Source organism: Mytilus californianus, unplaced genomic scaffold (genome assembly GCF_021869535.1).
Source record: "Mytilus californianus isolate M0D057914Y unplaced genomic scaffold, xbMytCali1.0.p SCAF_4, whole genome shotgun sequence".
Classification (NCBI taxonomy): domain Eukaryota; kingdom Metazoa; phylum Mollusca; class Bivalvia; order Mytilida; family Mytilidae; genus Mytilus; species Mytilus californianus.
The window spans coordinates 55,758,568-55,773,631 of record NW_026262690.1 but is presented as its reverse complement, the minus strand read 5'-3'; the positions used below and the strand labels follow the sequence as shown (position 1 = coordinate 55,773,631).

The 15,064-nt window shown below is 35.1% G+C and overlaps 1 long non-coding RNA gene across 1 annotated transcript; it reads left to right on the top strand.

Moving 5' to 3' along the window:
- Positions 1–7,488: 7,488 nt before the first annotated feature.
- LOC127698540 (uncharacterized) lies at positions 7,489–9,557 on the top strand. The gene is made up of 2 exons (XR_007980878.1): positions 7,489–7,659; positions 9,281–9,557. It is a non-coding gene; the product is annotated as an uncharacterized LOC127698540 (long non-coding RNA).
- Positions 9,558–15,064: the final 5,507 nt, after the last annotated feature.

Genomic DNA, 15,064 nt, shown 5'->3' with positions numbered 1-15,064 from the left:
AAGTTCATTCCGAGCTGGTTTTGGGTGAATTTAGTTTTTCATGTGTTTTGTTTGTAGACAGCTGTTTGTCGGCTGCCTTTTTCATATACCCCGAAAACATTTTTTGGGGGATGGGGTGATAAACAGCATATTTCTTGTTAGAACAACTGACCTAAACGGTTTGGCTGATGTTAATGAAACTTTACAGAGTTGTAGATGTGCATGACGGAATATAATCCCAATATTGCAAATTGGGATATAGGTTCTCGTATACCAAGACCAACAACTGTAAATAGTAATAATGAAAATAAATTAAAATATCATTTAAAAACGGGATTGTCATGTAGTATCAAAATTTTCTTCTAATACATTGTCAAACGAATAGAAAAGTTGAATGAGTGAGTTATGTGTAAAATAAGATAGAAAAGTTGTAATCAAATAAAATTCTAAATCTATAATACCAATCTTATATTTTTTTTTCTTGCTGTATATGTCGCAATAACATTTACAACACGGTTAAAACAACCATATTCTTGAATATACCAAGTCAGGAATATGAAGGTTGTTTTTCACTCGTTCCATTATGAAACGACCATTTAACTTCAAAAGGGGGGGGGGGGGGGGGGGGGGGGTAATAGTTTTTTCCTGAAAAAAAATTCTGATCCCCAATTTGATGAAAAAACACTATATATATGATACCGGGTATGTTCCGACAAACGGGATTGCATTTTCAGCTAAATTGTCTGAAATGGGGTTAAGTTTTTTTCGCCTTGCCTTGGAAGGGATCAGATTTGACTATCTAGAACGGGATATAATAAATACAAGTCTAAATTGAAAACAACGTTCAAACCTATGATTGCGTTTGATAAAATCCGCAATTTTTATACGTGTGCATGCAAATCAAGTTTTTTGGTAGAGGGGTCTAAATACAGCACAAACAACATTTTCCAAGACCAAAACAGTGAAAAGGTATATTTTAACAAAACGCATTTGACTAGCAGGTCGAACAACGGATGTTCTTAAAACACTGCTGACTGCCATGGCTATTGCCAAATAAACAGATCACCAGATGTAGCAAACTAGATCTTAATTATTATATTATATATATCAAAAGTTCAGAAAAAGCTATCTTTAAAGATTTATTTTTCATTTTTCATGCCCATTCCATATTATTTTTTTTTAACTGAATTTATAACTTCTTCCGAAGATTTGATATCCACATGTTAATCAATACATAATTTGAATGATCCGGAGGCAGACTATTTTCACCAATTTGTCTATCATGGGGTCTGTTATCATAATCCATCAAAACTTGTCTGGAACGAGGTCAAGGTTTTGAACTACCAGAAGAACACCCCCGTCAATGTTTAGACCTGGCGCAACCCTCCCCCACCCGGGCATCTACCTTTGCATGTAAACTTGTATGTCCCCTATTCATTGTTGAAAAACAGAAAGGAAGACAATTTCCGTCTCCGTCCATCAGCTTTATAACTTCCAAACTTCCAAAGCTGATGAACGGAGACGTTAAATCCGAACAGGTGTTTCTTTCTTTTTGTGTCGCCTGCACACGTAGTGTGAAGCGACATATAGGGATCACTTTAGTCGTCTTGCGTCGTCGTCCTCGTCGTCCGCGTCACTTTTCCGTTTCAAATTTCTCAGCTTCTGTTGGAAGGAATGATTAGATATTTTGTACATTGCTTTCTCATGATGACTTGTACCGTGTCTTCCCTTTTTATGTTTGTCGCTCATCTACTTCCTGCTTACCGATCGACTTTGTATTTTTTTTGCGACACACGTTTTCCGAGGAGGACTCACAATTTATTTTATCCTATACATGACTTAATCCTTACTAGGAAAACGAAAAAGTACTGACGAAATTGTGATTCCTAAGCTTTTAATAAAACTGATACCAAATTTATTGTATATAAAAATGGGGTTGAATTGTTTAATACCCCACCACACGTAATGGGGTGGCCTCCGAAAAAAAGTAAGGGTTCGACCGTCCGTCCACCCGGTGGTGTTAATACAATAACTCGAGAACGGATACATGTTTTTAACATTTGCACAGTTCAATGCAGTTGTTTAGTGTTATAAAATTAAATCCATGTTCCGTTAAAAATGTGCCAAGTGTATCATCCGGTAAACGGACAGAAAGTCACAGGACAAAAAGGCACAGGACATAAAGTCACAAATTTGATAAGACAAAAAGTCACAGGACAAAAAGTCACAAATAATTTGTTGACAACTGTTTAAATATATAGGAGAAAGATCTTGAAATATTTTCTTTTTATTACATATATTCATTTTTAAGTTTAGGAAATTGTTCATAAGCCTTGATAAATGAAAATTTATTAAATTTTAATCATGCAAAGGATATATTTCTTGGCACAATGAAGCCATTTAAGTACCAAGCCACTTTGACATTTTGTTTTCATAACAGTTATTTGATCGTTATTGATATTTATTGAATAAATTTTAATTACAAAGTTGCTTTATATATAATAGTTCAAGAAAAAACAAAAAAACTATTTTTTATCTTGTTTAAAGAAAAATAATCTCAAAACTGAATTGTGACTTTTTGTTCTGTGACTTTTTGTCCGTGACTTTTTGTCTGTGACTTTTTGTCCTTTGACTTTCTGTCCTACATTCGTATCATCCGTGTCCGTGTTATTCATATTGTTAGCCGATTTTGTTCTTGCATTCTAGGCTGGTTTGCAAAGGGTCCATGCATCCAGGTGATATAGACGGCGGTGGACGACAATGTACGTGCATTTCATTGGCTTTCATGTTGGATAATACTATTCCAAAGACTAGAGATGAAGTAGATAATATTCTTCTAAGAGGTACTTTTCCATCCGGTAAAGCTGTTGTACTGTCATTTGCCTCGAGTTCAAGCTTGATATCATATATCAAAGATTAAAACAAATCGATCACAGACTGAGTCGCTGAATCACAGTTTGAGATAACACCCCTTATTAATTCTAAACTAATAGTGGTCGACTCTGGCGTAGTTGGAGACGCCCAGGCGTCTAATACACCAGTATCCGCTGACTATGAGACTGACTGAATACCAAATATATAACATACTAGCCATGAAATGCCAGTTGATGAAGAGTCTTCGTGCCACTGTGATAACGGAAGCAATAATGAAACTTCGGGTAATAAAGTGGATGAGTCTTTTGTGTCCATCAATGAAAATAACGTTGAAACTGCAGATACTCGAAATGATGAGTCATTTATGTCCTATAATGACAATAACGATGAAACTTCCGGTACTGGAGATGATGAGTCATCTATCTTCAACAATGAACGCAACGAAGAAACTGCGGGAATTTCAGTTGACGATACCTCGGGATCGCGATTATCAGATGATATTGGAGTCATCGATGAACATACCCTATCGGATGATGTAAAATTCAGAATTTTGTCTAATCGGTGTCCGGAACCAGGCTTTAAATTTCCGTTTAAATTGTATAAAGATAAAAGATGCAAAAACGGTACTTTTAAAAGATCTTGTTGTCGCGATTGGTTTGAGCAATTCCCATTCATAGCATATTCAAAGTCGAAAGATGGGTTATATTGCCTTGCTTGTAAGTTTTTTCCGGACACATCCGGTCGCCGACCAAGATTGTTGGTTACAGAACCATTCAATAAATGGAAAGACGCCACTATAGATTTGAAAAAGCATGCGCAGACTGGTTATCACGCTGACTCGATGGTTAGATTGAACGGGTTCAAGAAATCGTGTGTCAATCAGTCGCACAGAATCGACGTCAATCTGCAATCGAATAATGCAGCAATCATCGCTAAGAACCGCGATTAAATCAGATCTATGCTTAAGTGCTTAGAGTTCTGTGGTAGGCGTGGAATGGCGCTTAGGGGACATCGGGATGATGATGCAGGCCATAGTAAGAACAAGGGAATTTCAAAGAACTTATTCAATTTAGAATAGAAGCGGGCAATACAACCCTAGAACAACATTTTGAAACGTGTTCAAAAGTAGCAAACTACACATCAAACGAGTGTTAACTTGCATTAAGACATAAATTCAGAAATCTATTGTGGAAGAAGTGAAGTCCCAGCCTTTTGGTGGATACTATGGAATCCAATGCGACGAGGTATCAGACACTAGCAATTGGGAACAATTAGGACTGGTTATACGCTATGTCGTCGATGGAGTTCCAGCCTGCTAGAATTTATTTTGGCTGAGGAAACCACTGGCGAATCACTTTGTAATCTTGTCGTTCAGTCCCTCGCTAGTAATGGTTTGGACATCCAGTTATGTAGATCGCAGACTATGGATGGGGCAGGAAATATGTCCGGGAAAAACGTCGGATGTGCCGCACGGTTAACACGGATCTCTCCACGCGCAACGTATCATTATTTTGCTAGTCACAATCTAAGTTTAGTGCTGTGTAAAAGTTGTAAGGTTACAGAAATCCATTTCATGCTAGATTCTCTCAAACAACTCGGGAAATTTTTTGAATATTTCCTTAAAAGAAGCCGACGACTAGAAACGGCAGTAGAAGGTGTTAACAACAATCGACAAGAAAATAACAAAATTTCTAAATCAAAATTCAAAATCTTCTACGAAACTAGGTGGACAGAGAAACACGCCACACTCGACACATTTGCGACAATGTAAGAGGCATTGGTAGCGTGTTTAGAAGCCATAAGCTCCAATGAGAGACGTTCGTGGGACCGAAAGGCTATTACGGACGCTCATGGCCTTCTGTCCAAAATAACAGATAGCACATCTATTATGTGCTTCCATACAGTACACAACTTCTTTGGTTATGTACGTGGAGTAAGTTCTAAGCTTCAAGGCTCATCTTTGGACATTGTTGAAGGTTATAAAATGATCGGAGCTGTGAAACAGATCATCGAAGAAACCCGTAAAATTGAACAAGAGTTTGACTTAGTTAAAGCGTCTGGCATGGCAGTTAAAAGCCGGACTTGATGAGCTAAAAATGCCCCGTGGTTGTGCTAGACAGACACATCGTAACAATGTTCCCTCTACATCAGATAAAGAATACTTTAAACGAGCAATCTACTTACCTTATCTTGATGAGCTAATTCAACAACTTGATATGCGTTTTGGTCAAGAGACTGTCTCTGTTGTTCGTGCCCTGTCAATTTTGCCTTCCCGAGTTCACCTTATCTCCCAAGAGATGGAGAATGATATTTATGATTATTACAATGCTGATATGCCTTCGCCCGAAACATTCAGGCAAGAGATGATAATCTGGAAGTCGTTTTTGGAAAACCAACCGGACAAACCAGAGTCAATTACATCAACCTTAACTGATGTAAGGGCATGCTTGACTTTATTTCAAACATCATGAAAGTTCTCTTCTTACTTGCTTTGACGAGCGTCACGTAAAGCTCCACCGAAAGAGCTAACTCGTCACTTAAGTTGATCAAGAATGATTTGAGAAGCACCATGAAGGAGGATCGTCTAAATGCTCTGCTTCTTCTTTATGTTCACAGAGACATTAAACTCGATTATGATAAAATAATTGACGATTACGCCATGAGAAATCCGCGTAAAATGGTTCTAATGAATCCACTCTAGTCTAACCATTCACTGAAAATGAGAGTCCGTCAGTATTTCTGTGTTCATTTTAGGTTTTGCGTTAAGGTACATTTATACTAGTAACATGTATATTTGGTATAGCATTTTTACTTCCCATCTGGATAGCCTTTGGTAGTATCATATTGTTTCAATATCCATTAGTGAGTAACTAAGTGACATTGACCTACATTTTGCCATGAATTTCAAGCACCATATTTATTTATGTACCATATACCTCCTATCGGAACTAGACAGTTACATGATTGCTTTAATTTAGTACTGTAGTACAATGACGTCAATTTTTCATATTCAATCATGTATTCCACATTAAAGCCTACAATATTTAGAACGAAAGAACTTTATACTTCAGTGTTTGTTTGTCTTGTATCATGTGTGTCGTTCAACGAAACCAGAACTTAATCTAAAATAGAGAGATATTTATCAGTCTGGCTTCTTCATAATTTGATGCTAAATTGTTGAAATCCAGGAGCTTCTGAGCTTTCCCATGGACCCTCTACCAGGGCAACCGTAATTACGCCTCCCGTTCATAAAATCCTGGCCTAGGACTATTGAAATGCTAAGTAACGCCTTATACCCTAGAATTTGGAATTTCTCGTTATTGGTCTACTGCTGTTAAGATCCATCCAATCATTTTAATATACCATAGACAATTAATGGAGAGAATTCGGCATAAAAAATGTCAAACCCTGACACTTTAACTATATAATATACATGCTCCAAGTCAGGAACCGTTACATTAGTGCATTTCACAATTATTTATGTTTTTTAGCAAAAAAAGGTCAAAAAATTTTTATTCTACGCCGCATCTTTCAAATATCCTAGAAACGCCCCTAGTACCTTAATATTTTAATAGACCTCAAGAGTTAAGTGACTGGAAAATAATAACATGACCGCTATATTGACTTTACTTGTCCATGCTAAAAGGGGTCGTCATTTTGACTTCGACGGTCATATATATACACTTCGACGGGGAGGTCGACAACGATGCCTCGTGTATGGAGGGTTCAACGTTTACTGCAAGTTGAAGAAACCATGCAACAACTCATATAATTTAAATTACTGCCGCAATCAAACATGCCGTTTTGTTTTAGTGGCAGCCTAAATTTCCCGCTCTTTTTACCGACCAACTCACTTTGACTAACTTGGATTTCTTGTTGAATTGTTCTCGCACTGAATATGCATGACATATTTGCAACTGGACATTAAGTAAGTAACAAGCAATCAATATATTTAAATGATACTTTTTTAATTTTCATATTTTACAATAGCCCCTTAATTGTCTTCCAATTTCAACTGATTTTTACAGTTTGTACTTATGTTGTGCTGTTACATCACTGTCCCATGTATGTTAGGGGAAGGGTTGAGCGCTTACAAAAATGTTTAACCCCGCCATATTCTTTATGTGCCTGTCATAAGTCAGGAGTCTGTAGTTCAGTGGCCATGGTTCATGTCTGTCATATTTGTTTTTCGTAAACTGTTTTGTTGTAACTAAGGCCATTAGTTTTCATGTTTTATAGCCGACTATATACAGTATGGGATTTTTTCATTGTTGAATGTCGTATGGTTGCCTATAATTGCTTATGTCCACTTCATTTGAACTCTGATTGATAGTTGTCTCATTGGCAATCATACCACATCTCCTTATTTTTATATCAGTGAATAGTGTCCAATAGGTCAACTGATAATGAAACTTTTAACAATACGAGAGAATAAACAATTCATCCCATATTGCAACGTATTGACTTTAATTTTTACGTAATAATTTTCATGTCATGTAAAAAAAAAAAACCAACAAGGTGACCCGTGATTATTAAGTGCTTCCTTGTTAAACAACACCACATAAAATAAAAAAAAATAATAAATCTTGACTGATGGAACTTGGTGTAGGTTGACACGGACATGTGTATTTTAAGTCCAAAGTAGACGATGCGCATTTAATCAGGATAGCCACCAAAGGCTACAGTATATATACATAGCATTTTAACATTGTCTGTACCAAACAACAAACATAATGAAGGGCTTTGTACTGATGTCAGTTGTGTGTTTATTATTTATCACAATAAGCACTAACATGTTGGCAGAAGGTAATCTTTGTTTTATTTATTTGTCTTAATAGAATAAGTCCGCTGTCTTTTGAAGATAATATAATTAGTAACGAAGGAAGGTTATTGAAAACCAAATTTGTCCTAAGTACGATGTACATAAAGAACTAAATTTGAAACAAATCTAGTATATATGGCTAGAGCTGTCAGACCATCAGTTCAAAACTCCTATATAATCAACCATTTTTTTTTTAATTTTCACAGCTTTCTGAATATTTTAATGTCAACGTTAAAAACGTTTATAATGTGATACAAATAGACAAAAAATACGAAAAAAAAATTGCAAAATATTGTTTAACAAAATTTTAATCTGCTAACCGAGTCCCTGTGGTACATATATGAACTGGTGTCCTTTTTTTTATCATTTTGTGATGTATTATGTAATGTGTTATTTTTAATTTAGACTTATATATAAACAAGTCTAAATTGAAAACAACGTTCAAACCTATGATTGCGTTGGATAAAAATCGCAATTTTTATACGTGTGCATGCAAAACAAATTTCTTGGTAGAGGGGTCTAAATACAGCACAAACAACATTTTCCAAAAGACCAAAAAAGTTAAAAAGTATATTTTAACAAAACGCATTTGACTAGCAGGTCGAACAACGGATGTTCTGAAACCCTGCTGACTGCCATTGGCGATTGCCAAATGAACGGATCACCAGATGTGACAAAATGGATCTTAATTATTAATTTAATACCAAACAGAAAACAATAAACTTGCGGAAAAGATGGTAAACCGCAAACATATATATATCCTAATATCTATTCTGTTTATTTTAAACAGATGTAAAAGCGTTACTTTTGATTTCAACTTATTGAAAATGAGATAAACAAAAAACTGAACTTTTAAACGAGCTATCGATAATTTTATACTGGCTGCTAAATGTCACAATGGTATACATTTGACACAGTAAAGTAACAAGACCGAAGTACATAAAAAGAATAAAAGGGATGACAAAATAATTTGAACAGTCCAACAGACTATGCCAAAAAAATCCACATCCAATTCTCCGAAAAAAAAGACGTACACACAAAGACAAACAACAACAAACAGCACATGGTCAAGAAAGCCTGTTCTGGAACTGGCGCAAATGTGATTTGGTTCAAGAAGCTTTACGCGCGCACCCCCTTTTTTGCATACCTAGACTATATGTTGTTATTATAAACCTTGCAACAAAAAACCCGCACAGTGCAGCTACCAGTAGAATGACAACTGACATGATCAAAGAAATAAAAAGCGCAAAAAAACCTTCGAAAGCAGGGTCAAAATATGTTCGCTTCTACATTAAGCAAGCAAAGGTAGTCACGGCTGTTTCTAGAATACAACCGTCCAAGAAAAAAAATCCGAAAAGTGCTTTAACAGATTTCGTTGGTCCTCTTCAGTATATATTTTATTGTATATAACTTATTTACAGATGCAGTATTCACCATCAGTATAAAATATGTACATTTGCAATAACTTCATTTGATAAAAAGTGATAGGTATTCGTCAACATAACAGCATATTACTTACACACAAAATCAACCTCCTCACCATTTGCACGTACATCAAAGAAAAAGCCTCATTATTTGTATTTAAACGAAATTCTTTTCTTTCAGGTCGTCCACAGCCATGCTGTGCTTGCGTCCGAGCACCGTGTAATTGTCCACCATGCACTCCCACCTGGCCAACATACAAACCACGCCGACGATATCCTTGGATTGGATAGACTAATATTTATAGAAATCTTTAAATGATTTAATTATTTGAGTTTACACTAGAATTAGAAGGCATGACAACATTGTTATTACAATCTGAAGCACACAAAAAAAACAGAAATTAATTTCGCATGTTATTAGGTACCAAAGTAATCAAAATAAAATTGTGTTATTTTAACTAGTTTTAATTTTATGAATGCGGATTAAGCAATCAGTGCTATATCGAATTTTCGCTGATTTAAACACTATATAAGCATATGCATCCATCTAGGATCATAGTGTAGCTTTTGTCTTCATGTTCCGTCGTATGATTTATTTACAAGTTGTAATTACCTTTGAACTAGATTTCAGCAACTGCGAGTACTCTTAGATCGGTACTTTGTGTCTTTAGTCTATTGTTAATTGTTTTTTGTGTCGATCAGATGACTGATGAGTCAAGTCTTTTTCAATCGAATTTCATGTTGTGCTGTTACATCACTGAACTAAGTTTAGAGAATTGAGCGCTTGCTAACATGTTTAACCCCGCCACGTCCTATATGCGCCTGTCCCATGACCGGAGCCTGTAATTTGGTGGTAATTGTTGGCCGCTGTCTATTATGTTTTTTTTTCGGTTATTGATTTACATTTCATCATTTTGATCTCTGGTGGATATTTATCTCACTGACAATCATACCACATCTTCTTATTTTTATATTTTAAACATTTTTTTAAAATTTCCTTCTCTAAACCACTGGAACCGTCCAAGATGGCCATAATTGTCCAAGCAAGTCTGGTTTCAAAATTTTACCAGATGTTCCTTACTTGTTAACCGAGAAGCCTCCATTACAAAATACCATTGGGTAGAATCAATGAAAACGACAAAAATTTATGATCCCAAGGAACTGGTAAACCGAATTAGTATTAAAGTTTGCGAAGCGAGGAATGTATCCAAGAAACTTAATGATTTGTGCATATTGTTCTCATTTCAGTCTAAAGATGTTTTAAAATTCCACGTGAGACAGCTGAGGTTATTCTATTACGATACAATATGGTTAGCAAAACTTTGCACCCGTGCTGTCAAATTTGGATAAGACACAAATCAATATCTTTTAAACTAAATGAGGATCATCTCTAATACAAAATGAGAAGACCATTGGGCAGTAACAACATTGCCCGCTCATGCACTTCCATGAACAATGAACTCTAAATTGACACTCCACCTCCTAATGAACATGTGTACTAAATTAAAACAATCTTGACGGTTAACCAACTTAAAACAAACTTTAACCTGATACGGACCGAACCGGAATATATATAGAGAATAACACATGGCAAAATCCGTATCACATGCCGTATCATCCCTCGGGCTGATATTGGTATCTCGGGATGATACGGCATGTGATACGGATTTTGCCATGTTTTATACGCTTTATCATATTTAAACAGGAGAGTATATAGGAACTGCTTACTGATCGAGAGCACCTGGGTTACCTTCAGATTTATTTTTGCCATGTTTTATAAGCTTTATCATATACAGGAACTGCTTATTCAGCCGAAGCACCTGGGTTACCTTACAATTTGGGTCCTGTATCTTGTTTTTTGTATTTTTTTTGTTGTTTGTTTGTGTTTTGTATGGTATTTCATTGAGTTCTTTTTATCCTCCTTTAGTAATGTTGTACTATATAAAACACATTCTGAATAAAACCTGTTAATAAAAAAAATAGTAACAATAAACCAACAATTTAATAACAAGTATACTGTAATAAACAAGAGAGACTACTTTGAGACTGGTGAGTAAAATGTGAACTTTTGAAATATCAAAATTTTAAGATTATCAAACATATTGGACTTCATGTAAATTTAGTCGGCATCACTACTGTCATAAATGACCCATTTCCGTTTTTTCTGAGTTTGTCGTGACTATTCTCTTTTACCTCAACAGGGGGCGTATTTTTTTGTTCTTCGGTAGTGAGCCAGAAGAGGTCCATTTCTGTTTTTTTGAATAGGGAAGATCTTCTGGCTCTCTCCCACCTCTTCTTTTTTGATAGGTATTTTAGACGGCAGAGGCACATAACAAACATGGCGTCGTTTAGTCTAAATGGCATTAATAAATTTATGAATGCAGATATATTAGAATGTGAGCTGTGTTATAAACGTTTTTATGGTATGACAGTCTTAGAAGGACATCCCTGTAGGACGATAAGCTGGATAAATATAAGAACTACACGGACAATAACAGTTAAGCTAATTATGCCTATTTTTCAGCTCTTTCTAGTCAACCATATTCATTTATGTCATCCAACTTAACAAAAATCTGCTAGGGCGTGTTTTTTTTGTTCTTCAGTAGTGAGCCAGAAGAGGTCCGTTTCTATTTTTTTGAACTAGGAAGATCTTCTGGCTCTCTTCCACCTCTTCTTTTTAAATAGGTGGTTTAGACGGCAGAGGCACAAAACAAACATGGCGTCGTTTAGTCTAAATGACATTAATAACTTCATGAATGAAGATATATTAGAATGTGAGCTGTGTTATAAACGTTTTTATGGTATGACAGCCTTAGTAGGACATCTCTGTAGGACGATAAGCTGGATGAATATAAGAACTACACGGACAATAACAGTTAAGGGACAATTATTTGAAATCCCTAGGGAAGGGATTTTGATTCATTGGTGTTTTACGCTACTTTCAACACTCATGATTGGGCTCAGTAGTAGTCAGTTTAAATCAATAGATGAGCAATTAATGAAGAAGGAAAGAGGGCATTATTATTCATTTTAATTTGTCGCTAATCATACCTAGTTTTTAGCTCTTACCAGGCAACCATATTCATATACGAAATCCTCCTGTCCCCCATCCCAACAAATAAATAAATATCAGATGGTTTTCTCTTATTAAACACAAGTTTAAATTGATCATGCTAATTTTTAACGCCCAGTGACAAATATTTCATGCATGTTCAGGAAAACATGAGATAAAAAGTCGGGTAAATTATATAAAAACGAAGAGATGTGATATGATTGCTAATGAGGCAACTCTCCTAATATGAAGTGGATGTAAGCAATTATAGGCAACCTTAAGGCCTTCAACAATGACAAAACCCGATACTGTAAAGCCGTTTATAAAAGGCCATTAAAAGTGTGAAACAATTCAAACGATAAAACTAACGGCCTAATTATACAAAACAAAACAATTTACAAAATATCAAATATGAGTTGCGACATGAACCAATGACAACCACTAAACTACAGGCTCCTGACTTGGGACAGGTTCATAAAGAATATGACAGGGGTTTATATAAAAACGAAGATGTGGTATGATTGCCAATGAGACAACTCTTCACAAGAGACCAAATGATACAGAAATTAACAGCCATATGTCACAATACGGCTTTCAACAATAAGCAAAGCCCATACCACACTGTAAATCTAAGTGTTAAGAAATAGAACACTGCTTGAACGCTTTTTTGTAACACTTTTTTAACGTGTAATGGTGTTCCAAATGTTTACACTAGTGTTCATCAATTGAATGTGTGGTGTTCAGTTTTTAATGCCTTTGTGTTTCATTTTTGAACACTTGATGTTAGAGTTCTTAACACTTAGTGTTCAACGATTTAACGTGTCCGAATGTTCAAAATCTTAATACGTCGACGCGTTCAACAGCTATGTAACACTTTTTGAACACATAGAACATGTTTAAAGCCAAAGTGTTAAGATTCAGAACACCAGACGTTAACTTTCAGAACACCAGATATAAGTGTTCAAAGTGATGGTGTTCAAATGTGGAACATGTTCTATTTTCAGGCGTACATAATTTTCCATACGTACTCAACTTAAATAAACTGTTATAAAAACTATATTCAATCAGGCAAAATATAACAATAAAACATATTTTAACAAGTAATTCTTTATGTAATCAAATGAGCATATTATATTTAAGAAAAGTACACCAGATACCTTATGATATCACAAGTAACAGTCAGTGAAATCACATACATAATATTTTTAAACTGACTTAATATATATCACAAATAATGATTTTCCCCTACATGACTAGATAGTTGCAACAGCATTTGTATCATAACCAAAAAAGCATGTCAATGTGATAATTAGATAGTTTATGATATAGGTATTTGTCACAATGAAAGTTTAAAAGTTTGCAAATTCCAACAGTTCTTGTACGATCACATACAATGTACGCTCCACTTTTCAGTGCATCTTCACTTAAGGCTATCAACTGGGTGGCATTTTATGTGTTGTTATCAACTTCCAATGTCAAAATCCTCCACAACAAGGAATGTCTATGAGCCTATATATCCTGCAAAATAAAATTAAAAATTAATAGAAGAGAGTTTTTCATAAAGCATCAAATTATGCAATGCTTGTTATGCTTTAATGTCGATATATACTAGTGTACAAATTGATACTCTATAGCAATGAAATGCAAGTTTTGACATTATAAATTACAAAAGTCGATTTCTTGACCTAAGGTGAACAGATAGAAATGATACACCCACATAAGCTATTAATATACATATATTGTCATATCTTTTTTCGACATCTTTCTTTTTTCCACCACTTTATAGCATGCAGAAATGACCTTTTTGGGATTATTGGCTGCCGGTTCCTAATTCAAACATTTTAATCTAACGATTCCTGCAAATAAAAAAACAAATGCATTTTCTAAGTCAAAAATGGTGTTCCAAATGTTTGCACTAGTGTTCATCAATTGAATGTGTGGTGTTCAGTTTTTAATGCCTTTGTGTTTCATTTTTGAACACTTGATGTTAGAGTTCTTAACACTTAGTGTTCATCAATTGAATGTGTGGTGTTCAGTTTTTAATGCCTTTGTGTTTCATTTTTGAACACTTGATGTTAGAGTTCTTAACACTTAGTGTTCATCAATTGAATGTGTGGTGTTCAGTTTTTAATGCCTTTGTGTTTCATTTTTGAACACTTGATGTTAGAGTTCTTAACACTTAGTGTTCATCAATTGAATGTGTGGTGTTCAGTTTTTAATGCCTTTGTGTGTTTCATTTTTGAACACTTGATGTTAGAGTTCTTAACACTTAGTGTTCATCAATTGAATGTGTGGTGTTCAGTTTTTAATGCCTTTGTGTGTTTCATTTTTTAACACTTGATGTCAGAGTTCTTAACACTTAGTGTTCAGCTAATGTATGTGGATGTCGAAAATCATCATTTATTCTGTATAACAGACAGACTGTTTATTCATCAGTTTAGGAAATCATCAGAACAAAACTTTTACTTGAATACTATTAAGTCTTTCGAAAATTTTATTATGATCGAAGTAGGGTTAATGAAAAGTCAATATGCCCTCTGTCAATTATGATTTCCGCCACCAGCAGGTACGATACGATCTCGTTAAATACCGTTGATTTTGGTTATCTGATAAAAATCCGATATAAACGAAAAAAAGTAAATAAGTTTTAAACGAGTATTAAGAATTTTTACGTGTGTATTAATGTCGAGGTTCGCTATACAAGTTAAAGTAACGGAATCGTAGTACATATAATGGATAACCAGAATGACCAAAAATATTGGACAATCCAACCAACCACAACAGCAGCACATGGTCCAGATAGCCTGACATTGTACTGGCGCCAATGTGGTAGGGTAAAACCAGTTTTTCGCGCGTACCCCTCCCTTTTTTTCATATCTAGATCAAATATCGTAATAATAAAACACACAATAA